Consider the following 8,329-nt stretch of genomic DNA (forward strand, 5'->3'; position numbering starts at 1 on the left):
CATCATATCTTGGGATATGATAGGAACTGTTCCATAGATGTGCATTACGGTTTTGAAAAATTAAATATAACCCTGAGGCCCATTACCAACCGGTACATACCTTTTGATGCCCTTTAAGGATCAAGAATATATATGGTTGAGGGGTGGGGATCTCAACCGTTTTCGAGATATTCGTGCACTTCCTGTTCAAGGGGAGTCATGACCACCCCTGGGGCCCATGACCTACATACCGTTTGATGCCCCTTGACACAAGGAACAAGAATATATATGGTTTAAGGGTGGGGATCTCAACTGTTTTGAAGATATTAAGGGACTTGCTGTTTGAGGGGGTCAGGACCACCCACAGGGCCCATGACCTACATAACATTTGATGCCCATTGACATCAGAAACATGAATATATATGGTTTAGGGGTCATGATTATAACAGTTTCTGAGATATATGGTAATTTCACATTCCTGGGGGGTGGGGATGACCCCAGGGGTCAGATCTAATAAACCCTATATATTGCCAGTAACAGCCAATATATGATTATGAAAACCCTATATTATTATCTTTGTCCGTTTTCAAGTTACCATTTACAATACAGTCTACGATTCTTCCTACAATGTTCAATGTTAGACCCCACACCCTTTTGACACCTCCCTCCCCCCTCCCCCGAAAAGTGGTTGTCTAACCCAAAATGAGAAAAATCAAACCAGGGTGCACAACTAGATATGCAGGCCTATCATATCCTAGAGTTTTGTACAATTCCGTTCAGCCATCTCTGAGAAACAAGTTCAGAGCAGGAAAGAAGAAAAAGAAGATGAAGAATAATAATACATGTATTAAGAACCGTACAAAAAAAATAAGTCTCCAAATTTCATTCGGGAGACTTAATGATAAAATTAAATAGAGATAGGATCATCAGACATCAATAATTTAAAGATAATTGACAATTTCTGATTCTAAGGGGGTCAGGATGACCCCTTAGGGTCATGACTTACATGCCATAATGATCTGATGCGCCTGCATGACCTAAGGAGGAATAATATCTTTGGATTAAGGTGGGGATTTCAATGGGTTTTATGATATTTAATAATTTCAGGAGGAGCACTTGGGATCATGACCTATACATACCATCTTAAATGCCTTGAACAAAGAAACAATAATATAATATGTACATGATATATGATTCAATTTAAGAACCCAGATATAGATCAATCATCTTTTTTGTAATACTTCCTATATATATATACATGTACATGTATTAGTTTGTGTTTTCTTGTATACCATTCATGTTCATGACTGTAGTATGGCTTAGTCTTATTTTAAATTACATTAAAAAATTGTCAAATATATGACTTTGAACCCCCACTCCCAAACAAACTGAAATATAAACTGTTATAATTTGGGTGTCTAAAAACTTTTATAAACTGGTAAAAAATGTTATTTTTAAAAAAAATTATATTACACCTTGCATAATTGGCAAATGATCTATTGAGATATGATCAGAGGTCATATTTCTACCTTGGGATCAATAAGTAGTTTTCATTGACAAGTTAAAATCAATAACAATAAATGATTCAAATTATAAATGTTTATACTCCACATTCACCCCCCCCCCCCCAATCTAACCTGGTTATAAAGATTCAGTCTTCTTAATACATTCTTACATGTGTACAGTAGCAAATTTTAAATCATTTCCTGATTGCTTTTTCTCTCGTGATTCACATTAACATTTTGGAAATTGCTTAATTCAATTTTTAAGATTTATAAACAAAATGTTATATGCATCACTTCGATGTGTATTCGCCTATTTGGGGCAATTGTAAAGTCTCCTAAACAAAGCAGTGACAAGGGAATAAAGACAACACTTGGGGGTCAGTAATGTACTTTACACCATTTGATGCATCATAATGACATTAGAAGATATTTTGTATTTTCCTGTTTCGTGGGGTCAGAACAGTCCCATAGGGGCATGACCTACATTGTATTTGATGCATTATAATACATTAAGAAAGAAATACTCCTTCCTTCCTATTATAACTCATATAATCAAAGTACTGAAGTACTGAAAGCCGGGCTCTTTTGGTGTGTCTTTATGCATATTGTGTAGTAAAGACTGAAAATCTCTCTCTCTCTCTCTCTCTCTCTCTCTCTCTCTCTCTCTCTCTCTCTCTCTCTCTCTCTCTCTCTCTCTCTCTCTCATGCTTTTAATGTCGGCAAAGCATCAGAGAGCGACCAAATTTTGTAAGCGGCTATAAACAAAAAATATGTCTGTCTAGTAGAAGTTAAAAAGTTCAACAGTTGCTGCCTTGAATTTTGCAACAAGCAATATATATCTTCATCGCGCAGCAAAGTAGTTCATGGAAATTCATGCGCATTGTAAGTGTCCAAAATGCATAGTAATGTTTTAAAAACACGTTCTTAATAAGAAAACTAAAAAAGATAGACAATTCATTCGAAATTTTAAAAAAAAGAAACAAAATGCCAACACTTTTGACAAAACGTGGCTCTTTGTGTAACTATTTGGTATAGCAGAAGCTTTACCTTGACGTTGTTTGGTTTTTTGTTTACTTGTGCTATTTATAGTAACATTGGCGATTTCCCTGCCTATAGCCAGGACTCTGCTTTCAGCAGAGCCCGGCTAAAAAGGATAAGTGGCTACACCTACTTACATGTAATACACATATTTAATAAAAAATTGTTTATACAGGGTCAATATGGGGTCAACTCAATAGTGCATGCAGTCTGACAAATGAAAAAAATAACTTTTGCAACTAAAATGACAGAAACTTTACAAAAGCGATAGGATAGGTAACGATGATAAGCTTATTTAAATATTAAAAGATGATGATACAGTATGCTGTCAAAGGGAGATCACATTTCGAAAGTGAAAGTAGAACTTATATATGTATGCTGGCATCTCCTTATATTGTGCTATTGCTACTACATGTATTATGCTTACCTAAATTGGTCAACATCATAATGATAATCCAATTAAAACACAATAATGAATTCCTTTAGCTGATCTTAACAAATCCTTTTCTGCATACGGAAAACACAGACATGTATGTATGGGTGTTGCTAAAACGCGGAACGGAAAGCGGAACGGAATGGAAAATATCATCACGTTAATCGCTTAAAAAGGGTATAGACTGGCCAGAAACGATTTACTTTGTATCTTTTATTTATATCTAATTAATGATTATCAAAATGTTGTTATCCTATTAATATTCATATGAATGTCTATCAATTATAGCATTGTATTCATTCGGCTTTCAGTACGGAAACGGAAAAATCAAATGTATACGAATTGTGAAACATTAACATGATTAAACGAGCAAATTAGCTATAACTTTTTACTTATTTTTCTTATATGGTATTGCTGGCATATCAGCGTAATGTACGCAGTTAGTGAAAGCGTTTTATGCATGTTTTGAGTATTTTTATATTTCAAATATGATGTACATGTATATACTTACATCAAAATTGAATTTTCGGTGTTCTAGACGATCTTTTATCATACAGACGATACAGTATCATTGAGATGGAAGGAAAAACTCGTAGGACTGACGACATTAAAAATTAAAATACAGTAAACATTAAAATACCCGGTAATTTGTGAAAGTAGTAATTTGTGAAACTTGTATTTTTAGCAATGCAATTTTGTTTACGTTTGCATTACTAAGCAGTTGTTTATATTCCAGCAGTTATATACATATGATCCGAATAGAGAGCTCTAGACGTTGCCTGGTTTGATTTTCCGATTATATATTGGGACTATAGTCTGTCGATCCCAAAATATTCATGCAGCACATTTGGACGATTTATAATGGAAAATGTTGACATCTTTTCTCCATTTGGAAGTCACTCAGAAGACCTTGCACAATTTTTCAACACTATCATCCGGTTCTGTTCAAATGCAAAACCCCGTAGACATATTTATTAATATAGTGGTCAATGCATGTACTGTTAATTTTGAGGAAATAAATATTCTTGAATAAATAATCTAATATTGCTAATCTTTCAAAAAAAATTAAAAAGGTACATAAAGTATATCGTTTTAGCATGATTAATAGATCTATGAGGTAAATAACATTAGATAAGATTTTCCGTTTTCCCTTCCGTTCCGCTTTCCGTTCCGTTTTCCGTTCCGCGTTTTGGCAACACCCATGTATGTATACACGTGAACCCATCTAATCGAAGAGCTGGGTAAAACTAGTACCCGCTAATGAGACATGCAGACCTGTGTTGTGTACGTAACTTCAGACAAAGACCATTCATTTGTAACATGCATGTATCTTTATGACCTATTCTTTAAATCCACTTGCACTATTTTATTAGGTAAATAACAGCTTTAAGGTGGTGCAGGACACCTGCATATTGTGATGTACATGTATACTTTCTATTGAGATAATCAATAAAGTATATTAAATATTGATTAAATATTTACCCCCCAAATAATGTTACCTAACATTGAAGCGCAATGGGTTTGAGCGTTTACATGTCTGTAAGAGCATTGGGGGTCCAAGGTGTATTTTTGGTAATTTTACAATTGATATAAATGAATTTTCATGGGAGGGGAAGGGGGGGGTCTGGACCCCTCACTCCCACCCCTTCTCTAAATCTGTGCACACGATGATGTTCATGTAGGCACACAGAAGCAAATCTAAAACCGGCAACCGCCACGGGGAGGGGGCATAATTTAATTTTTAATTTTGTTTGTAATAATTATGTAGACCATTATACTTTTTATGACATAAAATGTTAAGATTATTGATTAACTGAAAATTCACTGCAAACAGTTCTACCCCAAATTGCACATAAAGTGCTGCTCATGTCACGATGTGTATTATCATATGGGAAGGGATCTCATCCTTCAGTTATGAAAATTATAAATTTTGATTGTATTACCGGAGCTTGCATATATAGCCTTCATTTTTAATTAAACTGGTACAAAACAGTGTTATTTAGGGGCAAACACATGGTGCGGGTATTACTGTCTAATGACAGCATCTAGTTATAGTTTGTTGTTTATTTTTTATTATTTATAAAACTAAAACCCACGTCTACACATTGGTCAGATATGATTATAATTCGTAAATTCAAGATTAATCTTTAAGGAAGGAGTCTTTTCGTTATCAAACATACTTCTTACCAGAAGAAATTCATGCATTTTGACACAGTAAAACAAATCCTATAATCAAATGATTCTATCAGTTTAATCAATTTGACCTCCTTGTTTTTGCATAAAGTTCAGGTCAAGTTCACTACCTTTTCACTCAACTTTAAGGATGATAACAATAAATGTAGTTCTTTGCAGTTATGTAGACATCTGTTTAAGATATGAACATTCTTTTCTTCAATGAAATGATAGCATATCACAATGTCTATCAGTTATCCTACAAAATGGGAATAAATATTGAAACTAAAATTGATATTGCCTAGCCCGCATTTCCTCTAATTTTCTTAAATTTTGAATATATTTTGATAATTTTTGATATTTCCAATAAAAGATATTTCTCATTTTTACGTATTCTGAAGACCTTATATAAAGATAAAAATTGACAGAAAAGCTAAAATATTGTCCATTTAATAAGAGAGAAAAACTGATTTTTGTGATTTATTCACACAAATCATTGTATAGAATGGGCGCTTTAACAAGCTTATAAAAATGTAATTTGATCGGCAAATCTTATTTTAAAAACAAATTCTTAAACCCATGTATCATATCATTAGTTCACATTAGTTAAAAATTCCAACATCAATGTTATTGTTTTAAAAATGCTAACTCTGTCGAAAATTGCTCGATCTTACCCTAAATCAATCTTGACCTGGATATCATAATGATAAATCAGTATACAAAATTACGTTTTAATATGTGCATCCTCTGCCAAGAAAATGGACGGAAACAGCAAATATTTGAAGTTTTCTACGCGTCAAAGGAGCATACCTCTATCGAAAATTGCTTGATCGTACTCAAAATCATTCCTGGCCTAAATATTAATATGAAAAAGCTGTACAGCAAATTTCATTTCAATATGTGCATTCTCTGCATAGAAAACTTGATGAACCGACCGAAGACAGAAGCAAACAAAGCAATGTGCACTCTCCTCTTCGAAGTGAGGCATAATAAATAAAAGAGCGGATAAATGACATCCCTTTCTTTGTGCATTGTACATGATTTGATATCCAACTACAGTAAAATTCAGTTATAGCGAAGTCCTAAGGACCAATGGATTTTTTTCGTTGTGACCCCCTCGCACTTACATCTGTACCAACGAGAAATATTAATATAAGTTGTAGAACTTGCTTATCAATCGTTGTAAAATAGATAAAGTTCAGGATTTTCGATATATCCGTAATTCGTTATGTCCATATAACGAATTCCTAATAATAACGAAAGCGAATTAACTATATACATGTTTTCTTTAACCAGTCTACGATTTTCGCTAATCGCGACCAAGAAAGAAAATACATCCTTTTGATAACTTTAAAAATCGGATTGTAAATTGAAGAATTTATGCGAAAATAAATTCATTCAAACTATTATGTTAAATGGTAGTGCAAACATTTTAAACTGTAAACAAATTCGTTATAAAAGTGTTAAATTTCGTAATTATTCACCTCTATGGGACTAAAAATCAGTTCGTTATATCCGTAATTCATTATATCCGAATTCGTTATAACCGTAAATTTTGCCGGGGAACCAAATAAAATTCGCTAAATCCGAGAATTCGCTATATCAGTGTTCGTACAAAACGAGTTTTACTGATTATTATTAATTTTAAAGAAATGATCATTTTAAAGCGTTTTTATCAATCCTACCAGTTAAACCTTTCTAGCGTTATGAATACGAAAGTATATTCAACTGAATCAAGGGTCATCTAAAAAAATCGAAAAAGTTTAAAGCAATATAAGCTGTATTTTTAGAATCGTATTTTGCTACAAAAAAATGCTAGTATGATAAGTCTGTATGAAACTTAAACTTTTATGATAAATAAGATTTAAAAAATCATCAATTTTTGTCAGAGGAAAGATTTCTCTTCTAAGGAAAATATAGCAGATCAATTTTTGAACAGAACGACAATAATTCAATTTTGCTTCAATTAAAGTAAATCCACCCATCTGTGACGTCATACATTTTACATAAACCACAAATTAATTAAAATTCATGAAAGTAGATTTGTAATTTCTATGTTATTCTAGGTGCACATCAAAAACTCAAATCATTGTTTACTTGGAGATATTTAATAAGCGTTTTTCATCCTTATATTCGACATAATTCAATGATGACAAAGGGAAATAACTCTTTTCTATTTTTCTCTAAGTGATATATCTAAATGCTATATTTTTTCTAATGTAAACAATTTTTTCTTTTTTTTTAAATTAATTTTCGTTTTCTGGCATCGTAAGCAATAACATTTAAATAGACAAACAAGTATCCATCCACTTATATTTAATTTTTAAACAAAAAAAGTGATTATCAGATGATAATTTCAGCCTTTGGTTTTTATTACCTTACATCTTAAATAGTATGGATACTTATATATTTTATTTATTTTTTGATGAAATTCAAGTCCAATAAGTTAAAAAAAAGTTAAGTTTTTTAACTTTGAACCCATAATTTTATAGGTACGGAGTTACCTTAAGACTTCTTCACAGCTTTTCTCACATAAATATGGCTAACAGAAATTTAAAAACCATCATATTTTTGTCATTTGAGAAAAAAAAATTCTTTAATAAAAATTTCATCATGAAAATTGCAGCTTATATTGCTTTAATATTCTATCTAGGTTGTTGTGCATGTAATATTCCAAAACGTCAAGTATTAGTCTTACATTTTTTCGACATAATATTTATGATATGCATTTTGTTTACGTCCAACCAATGTGTTTGCTATTTTTAAAAGTTATTTTAGTTATTACTTGTGCAGATATCTTATTTTTCTAACTTCTAGCCAAGTATTTTGAATAGTTTGATTCGTAGTTTAAGGTGGCTGTATACACCACTTTTTGATGACGCAGTACGCAAAAAAGTAAATCTGGAAGCATGTAATTCAGGTACTGGCTGATTTAAACTGAGGCGAATTGTATGGGGACTGCTCTATTAAAATATTTGTTAAATGAATAGTCTTAGATTTAATTTGTTAATTGGAAAAATCATTACTTACAAGATAACTGACACCTTCACGTTGTGTCGTATTATTTATCGTGAAAAACAATAAAATAAAGTATAATTTTTTCAATAGTATCTTTCGGATTTTAGATTTCTTACAGCGTAGCTCAGTGGGTTAGTCGGTTCACTACAAACCTGTAGGTCATGAGTTTGAATCACGTTGAAGA

Source organism: Magallana gigas, chromosome 6 (genome assembly GCF_963853765.1).
Source record: "Magallana gigas chromosome 6, xbMagGiga1.1, whole genome shotgun sequence".
Classification (NCBI taxonomy): Eukaryota; Metazoa; Mollusca; class Bivalvia; order Ostreida; family Ostreidae; genus Magallana; species Magallana gigas.